Source organism: Triticum aestivum, chromosome 1B, assembly GCF_018294505.1.
Source record: "Triticum aestivum cultivar Chinese Spring chromosome 1B, IWGSC CS RefSeq v2.1, whole genome shotgun sequence".
In the NCBI taxonomy this organism is placed as follows: domain Eukaryota; kingdom Viridiplantae; phylum Streptophyta; class Magnoliopsida; order Poales; family Poaceae; genus Triticum; species Triticum aestivum.
Genome location: NC_057795.1, coordinates 642,568,563 through 642,594,167, shown reverse-complemented (window position 1 = coordinate 642,594,167; position 25,605 = coordinate 642,568,563). Strand labels below are relative to the sequence as shown.

At 43.2% G+C, this 25,605-nt stretch overlaps 1 long non-coding RNA gene across 2 annotated transcripts; it reads left to right on the top strand.

Annotated features, from left to right (window-relative positions):
- Positions 1–3,864: 3,864 nt before the first annotated feature.
- On the top strand, positions 3,865–7,273 carry LOC123144740 (uncharacterized). Of its 2 annotated transcripts, none has more exons than XR_006471909.1 (3): positions 3,865–4,263; positions 5,484–5,570; positions 6,667–7,273. It is a non-coding gene; the product is annotated as an uncharacterized lncRNA (long non-coding RNA). The 2 variants fall into 2 exon arrangements; XR_006471910.1 differs by having other exon boundaries at positions 6,596–7,273.
- Positions 7,274–25,605: the final 18,332 nt, after the last annotated feature.

Below are 25,605 nucleotides of genomic sequence, written 5' to 3'. Positions count from 1 at the left end.
GACCCCTCGAACCCTCCCTATACGTCCGGGCGGATGTCCCAGTCATGTTTTGCCACCCAACTGAACACCTCAAATCAGTCATATACATTTGGGTTGACCGACACAAAACTCATATGTGGGCTGGATATGGGACGCCCGAACGTGTCTGCCACGTCGGATCTGATAGGCCGGAGCCATCCCAAGTCCGATTCAAAATGACCAAATCCATCAAATCGATTCGCACCCCTCCCGCATCCGTCCTCCATTCCCCTTGTTCGAGCCATCGCCCTCCTCCGCCATTGCTCTCACACCCACTTTGTCTCCCTCGTCCACCATCATAGATGTCCTCGTCAAGTACCATGGCATCCACCGTCGGCATGGATGGTGCCTCGGCGGAGTCCATGGGGTCACGACCATGGTCGTCAGTTGCAAGGCAGAGAGCGTCAACCAAAGGGAGCGTTGCTGAAATTAGCACGAGCAGGAAGTGGCGGAGGAGAAGGCAGTTGCGAAGGGGGGTGGTGGAGAGATGGCCGATGATGAGTACATGTACATGGGTTTGTTCGATCTACCGACCGCCACCGATCCATACGTCGTGGTTGTGGTAAGGAAGAACCCGCTAGCACAACCCAAGTCCCTACTATTCGACAATACCCGTGCCGGGTATGCCCACCTACTATTCTACAATATGCCGTAACTAGAACCGGTACATTTTTTGCCCCATATGCAATTTGCATTGCTTGCTTCCATATGCAATTTACATTGTTTTCTTAATTTGTTGCACATACCATTGATCAATCTTGGGACGTTATTTTAATTGTGATGCGTATTGCAGGTGATAAACATGACAAATGTTGGTCAAAAGCTTATGCATTTTGACTTGGGGGATACCAATTCCTCCTTTTTTTTAAGTCGGGTAGACATCAGGCACTAAAAAGAAAAAGGTAGCCAAGCCTAGAAGACTGCCATTCACGACCTTTAAAGATGTATTATTGTCGAATCTTGGTTGGCCACAAACATGGATCCAATATGTGAAACCGAGCAAAAGGTCATCAAATATTGGCAAAAAAACACAAATATTACCATGAGCAAAAGCACTACGTGGAGACGCACCTTATCAATAGCGACCGCAATGAGAGCTCTCTCCAACATAGATAGTCCGCCATCCAAAGAGAACATTAGCAAGTTGGTTGGTTTCTGCAAGCAAGTGGTTGGCTGGAACCAAAGTGAAGTTCGAGCCAAAGCCATGCAACTTTGGCGGTGAGTTTGTACCAACAAACCGAGAAGAAGCCATTCACTTTGTCCCACTGTTGGTTGGAATTGAATAAAAAACCAAAGTGGCAAACCATCATTGGGATGCTCCACAATGGCACCAAGAAGATGAAAAATGATGGCAGTAGCTCCAATCAATCTATTGCATTGGATAACAAAGAAGACCAACGTGAATGGGCATACATAAAGTCCATTGTGCCAAAGAGAAACCAGCAGGTGAGGGGAAACTAGTGGGAGAATGATAAGATCACGCATGATGACGTGCCAAGCAAAATGGCTACCACATGGACAGACTATTTTCGTCAAGGAGGTGAAGGAGGAGAGGTACAAACTCCTCATAGATGTGCAAAGGGAGAGGATGGAGCTCGGTCGGGAGAGCGTGAAAGAGAAGCTAACCATTGAGAGAGAGAAAATAGACTTAGAAAAGCACGAGAAATATACAAAAAAGGAGCTCAAAAAGGAGGTGACATTGCAGGAATATATATATATATATATATATATATATATATATATATATATATATATATATATATATATATATATATATATATATATATATATATATATGGGAAAAGCTATTTTCCTGCCGACTGGCAGGTTGCAACAGATCCGCACGACCCGAGCATCGTCAGATCCTGATCGCACGGCTGTGTTTGTTCCCGCGAGCGACGTTCTCTTTCCTGCGGTGGAGAAAAATAAATGCCGATTGCGTTGCCAGGATTCGAACTCTGGTCGCTGTAGCTATAGGAGCATCTCGCTGACCAACTGAGCTACTTTGCTATTGTTGTTCTGTACATCAAGTTTAACAATTTGACCTTATCTTTCTACTGCACTGACAAGCATATCTCTGTTTTTTTCCTCTCGTGCCTTGTATCATTTTTTGTTCTTATTCACCATACAAAACCATTTGCTACAAGTTTTCAAATCCAGATTAACTGGTATTTCTACCTTAGTAAATGAGAGCGAGAAAGAAAGACCACAACGCCTTTAACGAGGAGACAACCATTTGCTCCAAGTTTTTAAAAGGACCGATGCAACGTGTTTTGTACTACACTTGTCTCTTTTTGTTGTATTGATGAAGTTTTTCTAGAGAAATAAATGTTTCATCCTATAGAATTTGAACAACGGTCTTTTTCTCGTTTGTCATTCCTTGGTAAATTCTCTGTTATGAAACCGATAATTATACACACCACAAACCTGATAGCTTATGTACAAATATCGTAGTAGCTTTTCTGATCCAAAAAAACCTAATGTAAACATACACTCGATAACTTTTTTGTATGAATAGCATGGTAACTCACACATCGCATAGCTGATAATTTATGCACGAAGGTCTTGGTATTTTCAGCGGCCGAGGGGAGTTGATCAAATATCCCCCGATAACTTTTCTATGAATAGCATGGTAACTCACATATTGCAGACCTGATAACTTATGTACCCCCGCCCTGATAACTTTGGCGACCGAAGGGGGAAGGGGAGTTGACGAACTATTGTGTGAATAGCATGGTAACTCACACATCGCACAAAACCATTTGCTCCAAGTTTAAAAAAGAGAAGGTCTGTGCAAGGGAGGAGATAACTTTGGCACGGTGGAGATAACCTTTTTCCCACAAAAAAACAATTTATTTCTCTACGCCCAAAGTTACCGCGGTGTTTGTGAGTGAGTTATCAGGTTCGTGTCGTATATATTACCATGCTCTTTATAGAGAGTTATTGGCGTGTGTTACAAAAAAAATCCCTGTGGTCCAAAACATTACCACAGTGTTTGTGCGTGAGTTATCTGATTCATAGCGTATAAATTATCATGCTCTTTTTACAGATAAGTTATCGGGATGTGTTCCAACAACATTTTTTTTCTTCGGATCAATAGTTACCATGATGTTTTTGAATGAGTTATCAGGTTCGTGACGTATAATTACCACACTCTTTTACATATAAGCTATCGGGGTGTATTACAACAATTTTTTACCTAGGGTCAAAATTTTACAGCAGTGCATGAGTTATCATGTCTATGATGCACGAATTACTGTGTACAAAAGGGAAGAAAAAATGGTAAAAATAAAGAAAGGAAAATGGCTTGTTTTTCTAGTCGCGTGTGTACCAGTATAAATATTTATCGATCTTTTTTGTAATCACAAGTCAAAACTAGACGAGGTGGATATGACAAGTGATGAAGGATCAAGAGGTAGTGAGTTCGAGTCCCACCTCCTACAATATTTTTATCACATTTTTTCTACCATGCCAGAAAATAAAAAGAAAGCGGGAGCAGTGGTGGGATCGCCAAAAGATCGCGTGCGGGGTGGAAAATATGGATCCCGTCAATCGGGGGGAGAACGGGAAAAGCGGGAGCGATCGAGGGGAGTCGTGCGGATCTGTCGCTAACGACTAGTCGTTAGCACAGTCCTATATATATATATATATATATATATATATATATATATATATATATATATATATATAACGTCTATTAGTAACCCAGGTTATTCTTCACCCCGGTCGAACGACCCACCCAGCTTGCACCATGACTCCGTCGCTGCATGGCTCAAGTCGCACCGCTGTCCGGTCATACTATTGTTTTTTCACCGTTAACCCACTCTTCCAAAAAAAAAGTACGGATAACCCCCGCATCCGCATTCTTGGATCGAAGCGGCGAGCAGTTTTTCGCAGGCGAGCGGTGCTGCAAGATGCTTCACGGCGGGTGGTGGCCTCGTCGGCCGGCCACCGTGTGGCGACCCGGCTCCAACCCCCGCCCCCTTCGTTGCCCATGGCGATGGGTGATGGCCCGACCTCCTTCTCCATATCCCGCACCCGCGCTCCCCTATCTCCGTCGCTGGACTCTCGTCGCCACGCCGGCAGCGGCCCCTTCCTCCACTCCCCGCTCCTCTTCGTCACGCACGACAACAGAAGGAGGGGTCCTGATGGTAGCAAGGCTTGCGACCCCTCCGTCACAATTGCTCTGGAGCCCCGACAAAGCTAGCAGCAGCAACACAGGTTCCATCGCACAGGTGCCACCAGGTTTCTCTCCTCTCGATGCTTGTGTATATCGTACTAGTCACTTTGCTACTGCTATTTAGATTAATTAGCACATATTAGATAGGAAGAGAAGTGTGCAGGAAGCCTCGTCAGTAAAGTGATAAAGAACAGGAGTTAATTTTACATCTTATCTGGCCATCTTAGATCTTTACTTACTTGCTGGGTCATGCTTCGGCTGTGCTCTCTTGTATAAGTTTGTTCATAAGAACGAAGCAGCTACTTTATATTCAGGCCTAGGAGAATGTTTTCTCACTTAAGTTCAGGTTGGATTGTTGATTAAATAGACTGTGCATTATAACAATTGTGATATTCCAATTGGTTAGGAGTGTTGTTCGACTGCTCTTCAGTTTATTAGTCCCAAATTTGGTTGCGTCAGCCGCTTCAGGAGATGGCCATGTGCGCCACAAAATTAGCTTGATCTTAAGATAGTACGAATAAGCATACTCCGAAGCTCCTAGTGTAGCAGGCTGTACTATGCAGCTATCTAATTGAATTCGGAGCTAGTGTCTTAGGTAGTTCCAACAAATTAGAGATTCAGTATAAAAGCTTATAGGTGTTCTTTTCTATTCCAGTTTGCTCTCCTTTGTACAGGGATAGATTAGCCTATATAGTGATAGCTCTACAAACCAAAGAAAAAAAATTGTTCGCTCAAAGTTCCACCATTGTCCTGTCCAAACTGAAATATTTAGATGACATGAATCACGATATAAGAGTTCAGTTCAGATTTAAGGTGTGGAGAAAAAAAAAGTAGACTTATGACCATCACCGTGATCACTTTGTTTTGGTTTCACCTATCCCGACCTCTCTGTGTGAATATCCAGTTTGCTAGAAACTTTCTTCACTACTTGAAAATTTATTAAAGGCTACCAGGTCCCCTATAAATTATATTAAGGAAATGCTGAGTTAGCTCAAGCAGTTTCCACATAGAAGTCATAGATCATTGGATAAATCAGAAATTGTATGAAGCAATAACTTCAAAAGGGAAATTCCGGTGCACTTTTATTGATCACTTGCTATGACCATATTAATGCAGCTAGTAATCGCCCCCGTTTATATGGGTTTGTGTCATACTCCCATCCAATGTATCTGCTTATGTGTCTATTTACTGTTTTCATATAGCAACTTCTATTCTTGTACAATCTTTGCGCATCACTGGCGATCATTCTCAGGGTAGGTGGTGGTTGGTATTCTGCTTGCTGCAGGCTGCATCTCCTCCCACAACAACGGTCGGCAACTAGGTTCGCCATCGGAGTTCTTCATCATCGCCCCCTTTCTGTCGTTTTACACGAGTATGTCGTTTACTCTCCCGTGCCAAGTATCTGCTTGAATCAAGTTAGATTCAGTAAGAAAATTGGTTAGCTGAATTTGGATGGATTACGTGCCCAATTGCAGAGCTGAAACATTATGTATTTTGTGTTGGTCTCGTCCCCGAATATATTTGTTTTGAGCATAGCTATCCTAAAAGCTTAGTACGCGAACTGTCATACTTTCTTTTGCCTAGTTTGTATGTGCTTGGTCAGATGTCTTACCGGTTTTGTTCATAAATTGTGTCATTTATGGTTTACCTTTAATCGACATGTAGATGTGAATTCATAGTTTTAGGATGTCTGGCCTCACGATCAACTTCGATAAGAGTGCGGTCATGGTCTTGGGATACACCCAAGACGAACGACAGAGCATCGCGGACCGCCTCAACTGCCAGCTTGGGAGCTTCCCCACGACTGAACCTCGTGTAGTGTTGGGCTTGTTGTGTTGTGCCCATAGCTGAACCTCGTGTAGTGTTTCGGTGTGTGTGTGTTGGACCTTGCCTGCTGTGGCGTTTTGTGTGTGTGTGTGTTGTTCGGATGGTACCATGTTGACTTTGTGCTCGGTGGTTTGTTTTATTTATAAAGCGGGGCGAAAGCATTTTTCGGTAATTCATAGTTTTAGGACTATGGTGATATATTCATATGTTTGGGCCCATATCCTTTTTAATAAGAAAAATAATATTGTTTCCATTCTCCATTGATTACATGGCATGATTGAGGGAAAAGTATTTAGTACTGTCATGTAGAATGCACATACTGCCTAATAAAGTTTGATTACTGTGCATGATTGAAGAGTGTGTGTGTGGGGGGGGGGGGGGGGGGGGGGGTACTACCATTTAAAGTTTCAATTTCTCAATAAATGGAACCCTAGATTCCGCATTTCAGACTGTTGTATAAATCTATGATTCTTGTATAACTCTATTCTACCCAGAGGTTGCAGACTTACAATATGTATGATATAGTGCAAGCATGACTTGTTTCGTCTCTTTTTTATTATACTTTTGTAGTTTCTTAAGTCATCCCGGCCTCCCCATTCTGTTTCAACATGATCTCTTATTGGAGCGTGGTGGTAATGCAGCCTCCTCGTGTTAGACGGGGTGCTCCCATACCTCTTATGCCAGAACGGTGGCATCCTTCATCACAGCCACCGCCTCCTCGCCGGGCCAGCCAGTCCCATGGCAGCGCTCTCTTGCACCGAATCAGCCGGCTGATTGACGGGGTCAGTCCTGCAGGGACGATGCAAGGCGCTGGTTTCCTGTGATGTTTCATTATGCAACACCATTTTGCCCCTGGCTTTCTCTTCCAACAGATTAAAAGTAGTCTAGAAAGCAATGAAGGCTGTTGGACACCTGTAAATCTGATTGAAGAAGTTCTGAAAAATGTGGTCCTCTAAAGACATTTTTCTGCAATTTCCCTCGATATATTCTTAAACCTGGTACTGGTAGGTATGATTGTATAAACACACTGATAAGAGTCATCTTAGTTATCTGATACAGTGGATGTTCTCTGTCAATGAATATAGTTTGGAGTGGTCAATTTACCAAACTAGTGTTAAGTATGTGTACCAAATATATGTTTCCTTCGTTGTATACTCTTCTCATCCTTTGCAGCAACTGACGTTGTTTCAGTTGTGGTTTTTTCTTTGTAAAGTGGTAGTTGTATATACAACAGTATATGTTAGTAGAGAAAAGGCCGAAACAGCATATTGTAGTGATTTTGTCAAGCAAGCATCCAATTCTTCTACTATTATCCACGCATGACCACTATTGACCATTACATCCGCACATGATTATGTGGTATGATTGCTCACATTCAGGCAAGATTTTGAGTTGTTTTATGCACCATGATTTCTTAAGTGGCATAATAAGCGGGCATGTCAAAACAATGCCAATTTTTACATTACATAGTGAACACGGACATCAGAACAAACTCATTTATTACATGGTGTGATTATCAGCAACTTCAAAAACATTGGTTGCTCAAAAAAACATTGGCATTATTCCATTGCAGCTTAGTACTTTATTTTTGCGAATGGCAGCTTCCTCTTCCTTTTTAAGCCCGCTGGCTAGTGCGATGCAGAGGTAATCTTACGGCTCATTTATTATGTTGGCCGGTACTGTGGGGAGGTAATCTTACGGCTCATTAATTTGTTTATTACTTTAGCCGGTGCTGTGGTAGGTAATCTTCCGGCTTGTGCAAAGTTTCTTACGTACAGGTGGAGTGATTGGTTTGGGCGTGGCACACATACTTACTGGGGTGAGGAATAACAATTCTTCACCCTGGGTGACGAATAGTCAATCCTTATATATATATATATATATATATATATATATATATATATATATATATATATATATATATAGAGAGAGAGAGAGAGAGTTGTCTTGTGAGACAAACAGAGGAGTCGAGAATCATTTTGTAGGACACTAGTCGAAGTGGGGGATCAACATGAAGAAGATGATAAAGGGGCGTAACAATGTGAGTCGGTCTAACCCATACTAATTGCAGAGATATATTAGGAAACTAACCCTGTTCCTTAACACAGTTGGAAGCTAGCTCAAGCGGTTGGTGCCATTGGGATGTAAAGTGCAGGTTCTTAGTTTGAATCCTACAGTATATGATAAAATATTTTTTGTGTGGGGCCGGACGAAAAGAAAAGGACAACGCCAACGCCCACACGTATGGTAGGAGCCAAACCCGTCTACACGCACTATAGCACACAGACTACGCCATGTCACCGCATGCATGCATGTGGAAATCTTTTTGGATTTTTTGTTTTTAAAATTTTTTGTCTCTTAAATGAAAAATCTGATTGAAGATCCGTTTTCACCATTAAATCCCTCGCGACGAGATCTTCAAAACTAGATCTCATGTTAATATATTTCAACGAATTTTTTTTTGTTAAAAGTTGCCGTGTCACTTGCACATGAATTGCCATGATGTTTACACCGAAATTACCATGATATGTTTCAGCTATTTTCTTCTACATTTAAAAGTAAATTTTGATATATTAAAACGACGAATTAAGAAACTAGACTTGCCATGCATCATAAATTAAAATTGTCATGATACATGCACTGAAAATTGCCATGGTTCATATAAAAAAATATTTTCATGGTCAAAGTACTGGAATTGCCATCATCAAAAACTAAAATTGCCATGATCTACATACTAAAATTGCCACATGATGATCTATAAACTAAAATTGCCAGATGATAACTTTAATTTAAGCACTATGGCAACTACAGTGTAAACGTCATGGTAACTTTTGGGCAATTTTTTTTCGTCGAAACATATCAATATGGGGTCTAGTTTTGAAGATCCCGTCGACACGGATTTAATGGTGAAAAAAGATTTTTAATTCGCTTTTTTAATTAGGAAATAAAACATTTTTAAGCCGAAAATCGAAAAATTTTCTGCTGATGTCATTTGTTCATACATGGCAAAATGAGTGATGATGGAGGCGTGTGAGCGATGTACAAACGTCCACACGTGTGGGCGTTAATTTTTCTGAAAGAAAAACAGAACTTGCGCAACAAAAATAGGATAGACGAAAAAAAGAATGGGTTTTGTTAATCATTACGGGTGGCATTGGGGGTGTGGTACCAATAGAGAGCGACAAGGCACAAAAAAATACCATGTCGAGAAGACTGACCACATCTCATTGTATAGCCCTCATTATATATCATGATCCAACGTATATGTGTTAATGATCACTGAAACTTACGAGAAGATCAAAATAAGTTTGGACAGCTTTCAACGTATTTGGGACAAAAAGAGAAGTTAAATAATGATAACAGACGATATTTGAAAAACACGAAGCATTAACTTGGATAAAGTTACTCTTATCAGAATAAAATAAAATAGGGACACTTATTTGGGACAGAAAGAGATGTGAAATAACAATAACATACGGCGTTTGTAAAACACAAAGTGTTAATTTGGATAAAGTTATTCTCATAAAAAGAGAAATAGGGAAATCGAAAACCCAATTCGATGTCCAGGCTCATCTGCACCCGGTCAGAAAACAAATCAAAACGAACACTAAAAAAATTCAAACTAATCCAATTTTTTTGTTTGATAGATAATTTTATGCGCGAGGTTCGCTCCAAATTTTAACTTATTTGGACATCTGAGCAGCTCTCAGCCAAAAAAAAAAAAACAAATCACGTCAGAACAATTTGTGAAAAGTAAACTTTTTTACAGACCCTGAATTTGCCTTTTTTGCTGAGAGTTTCTCGGATATCCAAATGAGTTGAAACTTGAAGCACGCCTCACACATAAACTTATCTACCACACAAAAAAATGAATTTTTTTTTTATTTTTTAAGGATTTGTTTTGATTTTTCTCACCAGCGCGGGTGCAGATTAGCTCAGGAGTAGAAACGCCGCACTCGAAATCGAAATGTCATATTTCTGTAAGAAAAATTGCAAAAAGTACATACTCTGCGTAGAAGATTCAAAATAATAGCGAGAACGAAAATTAACATTGTCGGAAAAAAAATAGGCCCCAGCAAGACTTGATCTCGGGTTACTGGATTCAGAGTCCAATGTCCTAACAACTAGACCATCGGACCACTCGCTGCCACAGTTTTCCCATTACTCTTTTTATACCGTCTGGAGTACATGAAAGATCGAACTCGAGGGCTACTCACCATGACCTTTTGAACAGTGCTCCCGTGATGTGGTGCCGGGGACTGGACTGGATGCGTAGCCACTTGTAGCTAATGACACCGACTGATGGAAGCCCCAGATCCGTATGTCAGATAGTCAGCTGTCTAGCTAGCTGCACGATGGTTTTATACATTTTCTCGCTCAGTACTGTATGTTGTTCGAATAACAAAGTTGACAAAGCAAGTGACAACACTAATTAAAGATGCAAGTTTGCTGTAAAAGCAGAAAGAAAGTCTCTCTGGTCTGGCCTTGTAGCTCAAATGTAGGTGATCGCACAGTAGGGGGAGGTCTAGTGGAATTACATCAAAGTAAGCCTGATTCCTGATTTTCCAAATATTCCAATCCCCAATGTTAGAAGGGAGAGAGAGGATTGGTGGAATTCTTCGATGTATTGCTTGAGCCCCGTGGGCATATATATAGGAGTACAATGATCAACTTGGAGTACAAGACAAGCCAGAACTAATCCTAGTCTATCTAGTCTTTCCTAATAATCAATATACTCAACATCCCCCCGCAGTCACAACGGGAGCGACGCAGACAGTGAGACTGGAGAAGAATCCGAAGGCAAGCCGATGGACACCCCCCCCCCCCCCCCCCCACAGTCGCAACGGTCGATGCATCGCGGAGTCGTGGCTCGAGTGAAAACCGACGAGGTTGCTCAAGCAGGCGGTAGCCCTTTGTGCCGTTTGTCGATGTAGCCAAGAGCGTGGGTGGTGGAGCCGTGGTCGAGGTAGCCGTGCGAAGAATGTCGTGGTCGATGTCGAGTCGGGGTGCGCCGACCAGGCTTGCCAGGCCCGGTGTCGAGGAAGTCGCCGTGGAGCCGCGGGCGCAAGAGGGCGCCGAGTTAGTCATGGGCGCAGTGGTGACGAGGTAGTGGTGCGCCGGAAGGATGATGGTGTTGACGACGCGTCGCGGCGGGTTTGCCAAGCCCGGGGACACATCGTGGACGAAGGCACGCACCGGTGTTGCCAGCACCGGGCATGCGTAGACGGACGAAGACGAAGTTGACGAAGCGCCGACCAGGCTTGCCAGGCCCGGAGACACGTCGTGGATGAAGGCACGCATCGGTGTTGCCAGCACCGGGCATGCGTAGACGAGGGACCTGCATGAGCTGTACGCCATGTCGGAGAAGTCGGAGGGGCCAGCAGAGAAGAACCCGACGACGATTTCGGCGTCCATCGGCGCGGGCGCGATGTCACCAATGGTGGTCGGAGTAGACGAAGTGGTCGGACCACTTGCTGGCTCAATTTTCCCATTACCAATTTTATATCGTCTGGAGTATATGAAGGATAGAACAAACTGTCGAGGGCTAATCGCCATGACCTTTTGAACAGTGCTGGCCGTGATGTGGTGCTGCTGGCTGGGGACTGGACTGGATGAGTAGATAATAACACCGACTGATGGAAGCCCCAGATCCGTATGTCAGAAAGTCAGCTGTCTAGCTAGCTACACGATGGTTTTATACGTTTTCTCGCTCAGTACTGTATGTTCCTCGAATAACAAAGTATACAAAGCAAGTGACAACACTAATTAAAGATGCAAGTTTGCTGTAAAAGCAGAAAGAAAGTCTCTCTGGTCTGGCCTTCTAGCTCAAATGTAGGTGATCGCGCAGTAGGGGGAGGTCCAGCGGAATTACATCAAAGTAAGCCTGATTCCTGATTTTCCAAATCACTGAAGAGAGGGCTATTCCACCTAGCGACAGCAACAATAATCATGTCGTAAAGGTCAAGGGCTGGGGCCTGGGGGCCAGCTCAAGTTTAATAAGCTCCAACAAGAAGCACTAAACTAGCAGTGGAAAAACAAATGGTCACGGTTCTCCTCTTCGTCAATGTTTTTTTCTTGCGGAAAAAAGGAGTTTTATTCTATATTGATAGTGTTACAGTCGAGATGCAAAAGATCCTCGATACATGGTGGTCCTAGTTGCATTCACACACTCGTCGTACACTCTGTACGACTATAATTTGCCAAGCAGTCGGCAACTCTATTCTGATCCCTATTCAATTTCTCGGGAATAAACTCCCTATATCTCATCAACGCCTTAATTTCAGCAACGAGATGTTCATAGGCGGAACGATCTAATCCATCTCCTGTCTAGACAGGACAATGCTACACTGTAGTCAGATTGGACGGTGACTAGAAGATTTCAGTGATGTATACCAAGAGCCATCCCTTGCATGATTGCATGTATCTTCACTTTTAGTGCATCGTTACAGTTGAAAATAAACCGACATGCTGCAAAAATAACTGATACATCAAATTGCCAGAGAATCACCCCTGCTGCTGCCGCGCCAGACTCCACTGAGTAGGATCTATCTACTGACAAAGCAATGTAGTCAATGGCAGGAGGTGGCTAAGGCCTAGGAACAATGTAACTCCCACTTCAGGCCCGTAACCGATATTTTAACCATAACTATTTCCTCGGTGCAATACTTCCTAACAGAACATCGCCGTCACATGCAGAGATAAAGACGAACGACCGCTTAGTGGAGCTCTACCACATGGAGGATATCCTACTCCGGCAGCGTTCCCGTGTGGACTGGCTTACAGGTGGTTTCAAGAACACAAAGTATTTTCAGCGTCGGGCAAGAATGCGTCGGAGGAAGAATCAAATTAAAAGCTTGGTACGTACTGATGGCTCTATAAGTCAGGACCAATCAGAGATGGCCAGCTTGACAAATGCTTTCTATAAGAACCTGTTTGCGGCTGAGGGGACGCTGGGAATGAGCAATGTTTTACACGCAGTCCCAACTAGGGTGACACCCGAGATGAATGCAAATCTGACAGCACCTTACACAGCAGACGAGATTAAGATCGCCCTCTTCCAAATGTATCCAACAAAAGCTCCCGGTCCAGATGGCTACCCAGCTCATTTCTTCTAGCGGCATTGGGAGTTATGCGGTGACGAGGTCACCGATGTTGTTCTTCGTATCCTTCGAGGAGAGGAGAGCCCCAAGGTAATCAATGAGATAATCCTTGTCCTCATCCCAAAGGTAAAAGACCCAACCGAGCTGACTCGTTTTAGGCCCATAAGCCTTTGTAACGTCCTATATAAAATTGCTTCAAAGGTTCTGTCCAATAGACTGAAGTTAATCTTGCCTGAAATCATATCCGAAGAATAATCCACCTTCGTTTCAGGGAGATTGATCACTGATAACATAATCTCTGCATATGAATGCTTACACTTTATGAAGAGGAACAAGGCACAAAGGAATATATTTTGTGCTGTGAAGTTGGATATGACGAAAGCGTATAATAGGGTTGAGTGGGAATATCTGGAAGCTATCATGCTCAAGCTGGGGTTTGTGCCCACTTGGGTAACCTTAATTATGCGGATAGTAAGTTCGGTAAATTTTTCTGTCCTTTTTAATGAGACTAAGCTTGAAGAATTTGTACCTTCCAGAGGGATCCGACAGGGGGACCTAATTTCTCCTTACCTGTTTTTTTTCTTGCAGCGGAGGGCCTTATTGCAACAAATGAATCATCGCACCTCAGTGGTATTCAAGTTGCTCCATCGGCGCTGTCGGTAAGCCACTTGCTATTTGCGGATGATAGCCTGCTGTTTGTAAAAGCCAGTGTGGATGGAGCAAACGAGTTGTCCTCCCTATTGGATTCTTATTGCAATGCTTCGGGGCAGAGAATAAATCTATCCAACATCATGCTTTTTTAGTAAGGGCTGTCCAAACAATCTCAAAATAGAAGTGAGGAATGCTCTTAACAGTACAAATGAATCGCTCTCTGAGAGATACCTGGGCATTGCAACTGATGTGGGTAATAGCAAGAATGGTGCTTTCAAATTCCTCAAAGACAGAGTTTGGAATAAAGTGAAAGGGTGGTTGGAGAAAATTTTGTGAGCCGGAGGTAAGGAGGTTTTAATCAAGTCTGTGGCTCAGGCGGTCCCAATATTTTCTATGTCATGCTTCAAACTTCCCCTTGGCCTTTGCAAGCATCTAAACTCATTGATCCGAAAGTTTTGGTGGGGAAGTAAAGAAGGTAAGAGGAAACCAAGCTCGGTCTCATGGAGTATGATGACCAAACCAAAACAGTGTGGCGGGTTAGGCTTTCGCGACATTGAACTTTTCAACCTTGCCTTATTAGCCAGACAGGCATGGCGAATCCTAACGGAGCCAAACTCTCTAAGTTCCCGGATCATCAAAGCAAAATATTTTCCAAACAACGAGTTTTTGCAGGCTGAACTGGGATCATCTCCTTCTCAAGTATGGAGGGCTGTCCTAGAAGGTCGTGATACTTTGGCACAAGGCTTAATACGGCGCATCGGGGATGGGCAGTCGACCCTCATTTGGCAGCATAATTGGCTCCCACGCCCTTTCAATATGAGGCCGATCACAAGCAGAATCCAAAACCCACCACAGGTTGTTGGTGATTTGATATTAGCCGACGCAAGTTGGAAACGGGGGGCTGTTGAGGAATTTTTTTTATCCACAGATGCAGATGTGATATTCTCCATACCCCTATGTACTAGTCGCATTGAGGATTTTTGGTCTTGGACACATGAGAAGAATGGTCAATTTACTATACGGTCTGCGCATACCATATGTTAGTATCCACTAAACTGAGACGCGAGGCTTGGTTGGAGGACAGGTCAGGATCCTCGGATTCTGACAAAGAGCAGCAATCATGGACGAACTTATGGAAAATAAACGTCCCCTCCAAGCTGAAAATCTTTCTGTGGAGGCTAGCCCAGCAGTCCATTCCTACAGCTGACCTTTTGCATCACAGGAACATGTCCACTGTTACAACTTGTGGCTTATGTGGAGCAGAAGATTCATGGCAACACTCGCTCATTCACTGCAATGTTGCTCGATGTGTATGGGATCTTCAAGATCCTGATTTGTTTCAAGTTCTGAATGAGACCATTGAACCTGATCAAAGCGGTGGATTTTTGCACTCATGGAATCCCTTCCTACAACTGAATTCACTCAGGTTTTAACTACCCTTTGGGCTATATGGTATTCGCAGCGACAAGCCCTACATGAAAATATTTTCGGGAGTCCTCTAGCTACTCATCATTTTATTATGAAGTACATCCGTGAGCTTGAAGAGTGTAGACCAAAGAAGATGCAGCAAGTGGCCAATACACCCAGCAACAATGCCAGACCAAGATGGGTCCATCCCCCTGAAGGTATTGCAAAGATTCGAGTCGACGGTGCTGTTTCAAGAGCTGCAAAGGAAGGAACCTACAGTGCAATATGGAGGGACCATGATGGCAAATACTTGGGCTCATCTGCCATCAGAGCCTCGGGTATCACGGACCCGGGGACTCTCGAGGCATTAGCTTGCTGCGAGGCGCTTGCTCTAGCCTTGGATCTTGGGCTGCCAAATGTACTTGTTGCTTCAGATTGCAAAGTTGTGGTGAACGACATCAAGCTAGGCAGGGGAGGCATGTACGAAATCATAGTGAAGGAGATAAGAAATACATCCGAACAATTTCAGCAATGCATCTTCATCTTCAAAGGTCGTGGTACTAATCTTGAGGCGCATAGCCTCGCTGAGCACACCTTTGGTCTGGACTTAGGGCGCCATTTGTGGCTTATAAACCCTCCAGACTTGAATTGTATCCCTATGAACATTTTAGAGTAATAAAGCAGTGTGTTTAGATGCCAAAAAAACCTAGTAGACTTCATATAGCTCTCCAAAAAAAATCAACCGTATTACTTACGGAGGGAACCTCTTCAACGGTGTTGCAAAGAAGGCAAGAGAAATCAGTTACAATATTATAGTGTTTATGTCGAAGCATATTTGTGGTGTCGGGACGGTGCAAAAAAGGAGCCACGCAAAGACTTTGTGCTTCATAGTAGACTTGGTTCTCTAAATGGCTTGAAGGTAGGAAGGATGAAAACATCCTAAAAATAAAAGCTATAAATTTACTAGGCATGTATCTCATATCACTAGTAGAAAACAAGGCTTTTGGTTCAGGCCAGATAAGCCCATTAGTCCCGATTGAGTCACGAACCGGGACCCATGGGGGCATTGGTCCCAGTTCGTGAGCCCAGGGGGTCGGCCGGGCCTCCTGGGGGCATTGGTCCTGGTTTGTCTGGCCCCTTTGGTCCCGGTTGGTGGGACGAACCGGGATCAATGTGCCTCGATCCTGGCCCACCATCATTTGTCCCGGTTGGTGGCATGAACTGGGCCCAAAGGGTGTCATTTAGTCCCCATTCTAGCCACGAACCGGGACCAATGAGTTTCCTATATATACCCCCTCGCCGGCGAGTAGAGCACTCCACACTGCTCTGTTTTTCTAGCCGGCGAGGGGAGGGCTTTGTGGTGCTCTAGCTCACCTCCTATGCACATGAGGTGTTCGATGGAATGCCCGAGCCACACTACTTAAGCTTTCTCCTCTCCAAGCTCGACCTCCAAGCTCCATTTTCCTCAATATTTGTCTAGGTTTAGCGGTCCGTCACGTCCCATCCCCGTCTTCACCGTCGTCGATCGCCCGCGCCGATCTCGTCGCCAACACCATCGTGGTGAGCCTCTTGTTCTAATCTTCTTTCTGAAGGAAAAAAATCTTACTTATATGTTTAGATAGATGCTTGTATGATTTTATTACTTTTATTATCGCTTCTTATTATATAGTGTGATGGTTTTGGTATCCGCCCCCGTTGGCCCTCGTCTTGTCTATGATTCAGATGTGGTATATATTATGTTTTATAACTATTTGGTTCATTTATTGTTTATGACAATTATGCCGACCAACGTGACATAGATTTTATTTATCTAGAAGGTATGTGAACCGGAAATTCCAACCGACCCTATTGTCGAGAGGTTAAATTTAGTTGAAGAAGAAAACAATTTCTTGAAGGAACAAATAAAAAAAATCGAGGAGGAGAAGATGATATTGGAGTTACATGTTGCGGATGTTGTCGATGATCACAAGATCAATATGGATGCAATGCGCTTGAAGATTAGAAAGATTAGAAAATATGCCATTCATACCGAGGCTTCGTATCATTATGCTGCTAGATTAATTGTTACCTTGGTTGCGATTATGATCGCATTTGTTTTCGCATTGAAATGTTTTACATAGTTTCAATGAGAACTATGTATGTACTTTGGTTTTAATGTGATGATGAACTTCTATTAATTTGTTCACTTAATTATCTATTCATGATGTTCTGTAATGGTTTTTGACACACTAAATTATATATAATGCACACAAATGAAACGGCAATGGATGTACGGTGACAGACACACCTCTGAGTACATTAAGGGTGTGCATAATTTTCTCGAAGTGGCTGAGGCAAACAAGAAGAATGGGTTTATGTGTTGTCCATGCCCTATATGTGGGAATACGAAGTCTTACACTGACTCGAAAACCCTTCACACCCACCTGCTTCATAAGGGTTTCATACCACAGTATAATGTTTGGATCAAGCACGGAGAAATAGGGGTTATGATGGAAGACAACGAAGAAGAAGAGGACGATGACAACTATGTGCCCCCTGAATACGGTGATGCTGCAACGGGGGAAGCTATTCAAGATCAAGAGGAACTAGACGATGTGCCCGATGATGATCTCCGTCGGGTCATTGTTGATGCAAGGAGACAGTACGAAAGTGAAAAGGAGAAGCTGAAGTTCGATCGCATGTTAGAGGATCACAAAAAAGATTTGTACCCCAATTGCGAAGATGGAAACACAAAGCTCGGTACCATACTGGAATTGCTGCAGTGGAAGGCAAAGAATGGTGTGCCTAACAAAGGATTTGAGAAGGTACTGAAAATATTGAAGAAGAAGCTTCCAAAGGATAACGAATTGCCCGACAATACGTATGCATCAAAGAAGGTTGTATGCCCTCTAGGATTGGAGGTGCAGAAGATACATGCATGCCCTAACGACTGCATCCTATACTGCGGTGCGTACGATGATTTGAACGAATGCCCGGTATGCGGTGCATTGCGGTATAAGATCAGATGAGATGACCCAGGTGATGTTGACGGCGAGCACCCCAGGAAGAGAGTTCCTGCCAAGGTGATGTGGTATGATCCTATAATACCACGGTTGAAACGCCTGTTCAGAAACAAAGAGCTTGCCAAGTTGATGCGATGGCACAGAGAGGACCGTGAGAAAGACAGGAAGTTGAGAGCACCCGTTGACGGGTCGCAGTGGAGAAAAATTGAGAGAAAGTACTCGGAGGAGTTTGCAGGTGACACAGGGAATGTATGGTTTGGTTTATGTGCGGATGTGATTAATCTTTTTGGGGAGCAGAGCAGCTATCACAACACCTAGCCCGTGACTCCATGTATCTATAACCTTCCTCCTTGGCTGTGCATGAAGCGGAAGTTCATTATGATGCCAGTTCTCATCCAAGGCCCTAAGCAACCCGGAAACAACATTGATGTGTACCTAAGGCCATTAGTTGAAGAACTTTTACAGCTGTGGATTGGAAACAGTGTACATGTGTGGAGTGATCACAAACATGAGGAATTTAACCTGCATACGTTGCTGTTTGCAACCATCAATGATTGGCCTACTCTCAGTAACCTTTCAGGACAGACAAACAAGGGATATGACGCATGCACACACTATTTAGAAGACACCGAAAGTATATACATGGAGAAATGCAGGAAGAATGTGTACCTGGGGCATCGTCAATTTCTTTCGACCAACCATCAATTTCGAAATAAAGGCAAGCATTTCAAACGCGAGGCAGATCACCGGAAGAAGCCCGCCATGCGTACCGGTGATCATGTACTTGTTATGGTGAACAATTTAAAAGTAATCTTCGGAAAGGGTCCCGGTGGACTATCTGTTCCGAATGACGCTAAGGGACGCACACCCATGTGGAAGAAGAAATCTATATTTTGGGACCTACCCTAGTGGAAAGACCTAGAGGTCTGCTCTTCAACCGACGTGATGCACATGACCAAGAACCTTTGCTTGAACCTGCTAGGCTTCTTGGGCGTGTATGGAAAGACAAAAGATACACCGGAGGCACGGGAGGACCTGCAACATTTGCACGAAAAAGATGGCATGCCTCAAAAGCAGTATGAAGGTCCTGCTAGCTACGCTCTTACCAAAGAAGAGAAGGAAATCTTCTTTGAATGACTGCTCAGTATGAAGGTCCCGTCTGGTGACTCGTCAAATATAAAGGGAATAATAAATATGGCAGAGAAAAAGTTCCAGAACCTAAAGTCTCATGACTGCCACGTGATTATGACGCAACTGCTTCCGGTTGCATTGAGGGGTCTTCTACTGGAAAATGTTCGATTAGCCATTATGAAGCTATGTTCATTCCTCAATGCAATCTCTCAGAAGGTGATCAATCCAGAAATCCTACCAAGGTTAAGGAGTGATGTGGCGCAATGTCTTGTCAGTTTTGAGCTGGTGTCCCCACCATCCTTCTTCAATATCATGACGCACGTCCTAGTTCATCTAGTCGACGAGATTGTTGTTCTAGGCCCTGTATTTCTACACAATATGTTCCCCTTTGAGAGGTTCATGGGAGTCCTAAAGAAAATTTTCTGTAACCGCGCTAGGCCAGAAGGAAGCATCTCCATGGGCCATCAAACAGAGGATGTCATTGGGTTTTGTGTTGACTTCAGTACTGACCTTAAGAAGGTAGGTCTCCCTCAATCATGGTATGAGGGGAGACTGGGTGGAAAAGGCACGCTAGGAGGGGACTCAATAATATGTAGGGACGGGCATTCTTGGTCTCAAGCACACTACACGGTTCTACATGATTCTACCTTGGTGACCTCGTATGTCGATGAACACAAGAACATTCTGTGCTCCAAACACCCTGACCAGTGTGACGACTGGATTACATGTGAACACATCAGGAGTTTTGGCAGTTGGTTCCAAACACGTCTCAGGGTGACAACACTGTTTCTGATGACTTGTACTCATTGGCGAGGGAACCATCTTCGACTGTAATGACTTACAAAGGGTACGAGATAAATGGGAATACATTTTACACGATCTCCCAAGATCAAAAGAGCACCAACCAAAACAGTGGTGTCCGCTTTGATGCAGCAACCAAGAGGGGAAAGGACACATATTATGGTTACATAGTGGACATATGGGAACTTGACTATGGACATGATATTAAGGTCCCTTTGTTTAAGTGCAAATGAGTCAATCTGTCAAGAGGCGGGGTACAAGTAGACCCATAGTACGGAATGACAACAGTGGATCTGAACAATCTGTGGTACACAGACGAACCATTCGTCCTAGCCAATGATGTGGCACATGTTTTCTATGTGAAGGACATGTCTACAAAACCGAGAAAAAGAAAAGATAAGGAAGCGGATACATCATACGATGAGCCAAAGTGCCACATAGTTCTTTCAGGAAAAAGAGACATTGTGGGATTGGAGGGCAAGACAGACATGTCTGAAGATTATGAAAAGTTTCATGAAATTCCTTCCTTCAAAGTCAAGGCTGACCCAAGCACCCTGTTAAACGATGAAGATTATCCATAGTTACGACGCAATAAGCAAAGGACACACGCGAAGAAAAAGTGAAGACTTTCTATCCACAACTATTATGATGATGTCTTTGATCTAGAATATCACTGCAGTTACATGTGAACAAATGAAATCCCTTTGTAACAGATGAGTTTTCGTCCGAAACCCTGATACTTCCAAAGAAATTGTCTGTTTTGTACATGAAGTGCATCCAGTTTTTTTCATAACCCTCTAAACTTTTTAGCACATGCTATGTGGGTGAAATGATGATACCATGCCAACTTTCAACCTTTTCGGAGTTCATTTTGTAGTGCTTTTCAATTTAAGATTCATTTAGCAGAAAGAATGAACTAATAGCAAAAAGAATGAACTAAAATAATCAATTAAAATATTCTGTTATGATCAACTAAAACAAAACTATAATATCCTTCAATAGCAAAAAGAATCAACTAAAAAGCTTTTATAAAACTCCAATAGCAAAAGGAATCAACTCAAAAAACTTTTTTAAACCTCTAGTATTATTGAAATTAAAATTATATTAAATTTATGCAAACCAAATTATAAAAGTATTTTCTGTTCAAAACATTAAAGCAAAAAGAATTTTCATAAATATTTTTTGTTAGAAATTTTAATTGCAAAAAGAATTATCATAAAGATATTTTTGTTAGAAACTAAAATAACAAAATCTGTTTTTGAATATAATGATAAAACACAGTAATATTAAATAGCAGGAAAAAGAATCACTCAAAAATCTATCTTTATAGTAAATTTATTCAAAAACTAGTGATTCACACAAATTTTAAAAAATTCAAATTGGAAAACAAATGGCACTAACAGAAAGTTTATAATCTTTATTACCTTAAAGCAAAAAGAGTTAAAAAATAAAGCAAAAAAATAAAAGAAAATAAATAATGCAAAAAACAAAACAAAAAACTGGAAAAAAATATAAAAAAAGCCACCTACTGGGCCACCATGCCGTGAATCTCTACTCCTAATAGAGCAGTTAGTGAATAGTCCGCCGGTTATTTTTCGCTGGTTTTTTTCGTCTCACCACTTTCGTTGGTTTTATTTCGCTGGTTTTATTTCGTCTCCCTCCCACCTGCCTTTTCGCTTCACCACCCACATAAACCCATCAGATTAGTTACCATATATTCGTGCTTGATCTGGCAGGTGTCGATTCAATTTAATCATGTAAATATTTGATAATTAAGAATTCAAAAATAATACCATATATAGAAGATCACCTTCCAAACAAATCACCTCCCTCTCCGATTTATTTCTCCCATCGATCTCCTTCCATACTAATAAAGTACGCATTACATTCCTAACGAAGAGAGAAAATAAAAAAAGAACCCCCCACCCGCACGACCCCGCCCACGCCTCCAGTGCGCCGCCACCTGCCACCATGTTGCTGCGCGCTACCCCCACCTCCAGTGCACCGCCTCCAGTGCCCCGCCACCCACCGCCACGCCGCTGCGCGTCGCCGGGCACGGCGACGGCAATCTCCGGCCAGATCTGGCTGAGGAGGCGAGTAGGAGTCGGATCCTGTTCCGGGGACGGTGTGTAGATGATCTAGGAGGCGCGGGAGGAGGTCCAGCGGCGGGGCTTGAACTCCAAGTTCTTGGCGGCGGCGTTCCTCGCCGGTTCCGAGCGAGCGAGCTCCGACAGATTCTGCATCTTGCGGCGATGGTCGTATTATCTCTGCAGCGGCAGTGGCGAGTCGGCGACACACAACTGGCAATTGCTTTTGGGAATGATTCCTCTGAGTAGACTACTTATGCTTGACATTTTACTTTTGTTATTTCTATTTGTAACTCAATTTTGGTATCCTGTCAAATTAACAATACTTTTTCTGGATATGGTAGTTGAGAATAGTTATGGTATATGGCGGAGTTAGCCCATCCTCACCAATGACTCTTCCTCAGGGATTTGCTGAACTAGAGTTAGTAATGGGGGTATTGCAGACTGCTTTGAATTATGGGGCTATTGCAGACTTTAGAAGCTGAATTAAATTTTTGTGCAATTGGAAAAGATGTATACAACTTGTATTTATTAGGTAGTATAGGAGAGATATGAAATTTTAAAAGTGTCAGTCAGATTTGTGTGTTGTTTTGGGTAGTATTCAGTTTTGTTCCATCTTAGAGGCCAATAATGCACATGTGATATTATCTACCATAAGATAATCACATTTGTTTTGATTGGACTCTTCCTTAGGGTCTTCTTTTTTTATTTGGATTCTTTTTTTAGTCTACCATAAGATGGTTACCGAAAACCTTGTGGTTGTCGTATTACGCAGCTAAGTTTTTTAATAGAAAGGCATTGATCTATCTGTAATTTTTTTAGAATGATATGTGACATGTTAAACTATTTATACATGGTAATATTTATAAGTAACGCTACATTTTTAAATCTCATCTGTTAATATGTGAAATTTATGGTTCAGATATTTTAATCTATGTGGTCAAATGTGATGGCTTGTTTGCCTTTTGTTTGAAGTATTTAACACTCCAAATATATGACATGTTAAACTATTTGCTCCGTATGTAGTCCGCGTTAGAATCTCGAAAAAGACTTATATTTAGGAATGGAGGGAGTAGATAGCACCTGTATAAAAATGCTTTCAGGTGTTATCTATCGTTTGTGATGCAGTGCAAAACTATTGTATATTCTTAAACCACCTTCTTTTATTTTGTGCATCATATGAGTCAGTATAGGTCATTGAATTACATTTTTTTATCTAAATACATTGCAATTAAAGTGGAATTCAATTTTTCTACACATCTGAAATTTGACATGCATTATGTTTATATACGCAATAAGTAAGTTTTTAAAAAGCCCGTGCCAATTGAGTAAGTCTTATTGGCGGGGAAAATAGGCTATGTGTGTGTGTGAGAGAGAGAGAGAGAGGGAGAGTGAGTGAGGAAGAGGGAGGGAGGAGAGTGTGTGTGTGAGGATTTGATGGTAAAAAAGGTCGCCAATGTCGTAATACTGAACTCTTAAAGTTAATGTGACCCCGTTGCATCGCACGGGCGTTCTTCTAGTACGATTAGAAATCGAGTTAGTTCGCACAAGATTCAGACCCACAGAAGGTCCAGTAGGCCCATAGGCATAGCATTGTCAGTTTAGGCCCATAGGCCTGCAATTCAGAGGTGTTCAAGAGGGAAGAGGTAGTTGAGCTTATAAACAGGTGCGGGGCGCTCTCAACTAGCGAGGTGAGACTAAACTCCCACCATCATGCCGCTGTGCAAGGCCATTGGTCCCGGTTGGTGGCACCTACCGGGACTAAAGGAGGGCATTGGTCTGGTTGTGGCACCAACCGGACCAATGCCCTCCTTTAGTCCCGGTTGGTGCCACCAACCGGGACCAAAGGTCTCCTTTTCCCGCCCTTTGGGCTGCTGAAAATTGACCTTTGATCCCGGTTGGTGGCACTAATCAGGACTAAAGGGGGCATTGGTCCCGGTTGGTGCCACGAACCGGGACGAAAGGTGTGCCTATATAAACAACACATAGCAGTTTTCCATTCACTTCGTTCTTCGATCTCTTCTCTCCCTCGACGGCGCCGTGACCACCTCGACGCCCTAGGTTGCCAGATTGCACCGTCGCCTCCCCGACGCCCTCATCGCGCGTGCCCCCGAGCCCTCTGCCGGCCTCCTCCTCTTCACCGAAGCTCGCCCCAGACGCCATCGCCGCGCTGCCCCTGCCCTGACACCGTTGCCGTTGCCGCGGGCACCGCTGTTCCCCGACCCCGTTGCCCCTACTGCGTGTGCTGCCCCTACCCCGACCCCATCGCAGTCGCCATGCGTGCCACCCCTGACCCGACCCCGTTGCCGTTGCCCCGACCACGCCCTGCCCCAACCACACGCCGCCGCCACGTTCGGTCCGACCAACCTTCCTCTCTGTTTTTCATATATATGATGTTTTTTAGATTATATGTATATTTGTGATTATATGTATGTGTGTATATATGATTATATGTCCTGTTTTTTTTGTTCATATATATGATGACTTGTTTTTTGCATTTTTATAAAAATGTATATATGTATGTATGTTCTCTGTGTATATATGTTCATATATGCAAAAGTTAGACTTTTAGAAAAGTTTTATATATTTAGGAAGAACGAAGAGAAGGAAGAAGGAAGAAAAAGAAAAAGTTTTCTATCTAGAAGAAGGAAGAAGTAAGAAGAAGAAAAAGAAGGAGAGGAAAAAGGAAAATAAGAAGAGGAAGAAGGAGAAGAAGAAGGGAAGAAGAGGAGAGAAAAATAAGAAGAGGAGGAGGAAGAAGAAAAAGCCTTGTTCTTATCCTCTTTTTTTTCTCTATTTTTTCTTCTTCTTCCTCTTCTTATCTTTTACCGGGAACGAGGGTGTCAAGAACTAGGGTATCGGAAACTAGGGTAGAGAGGGTCTAGGGTTGCCGAGGGTTCGAGTGTCGAGGGTCGTGAGGGTCGAGGGTCGTCGAGGGGTCGAGGGTCGTCGAGGGTCGAGGGTCGAGGGTCGAGGGTCGTCGAGAATTGAGGGTCGAGGGTCGAGGGGGTCGAGGGTCTAGGGTCGTCGAGGGTCAAGGGTCGTTGAGAGTCTAGGGTCGAGGGGTCGTCTAGGGGTCGAGGGTCGAGGGTCGTTGAGGGGTCGAAGGTCGAGGGGTCAAGGGTCGAGGTGTTGAGGGGTCGATGGTCGAGGATCGCCGAGGGTCGAGGGTCTCCGTTTAACAAGAATGCCCCATTATGAATGTGCACAAGTTGATCCATTTTTTGATCTCATTCATGCCTACATCATTTGCTGGAAGTAATAGGCGTATGACGCGACGAAACTCTTCAAAGTTATTTTGGAACAAAGTTTCGGATAGGATGGTTCGATTTTGGTACGGATTTCAGCAAAGGCCTTCCAAATAGCGATATTCAAAAGGCTCTTGCTGAACTTCGTACCAA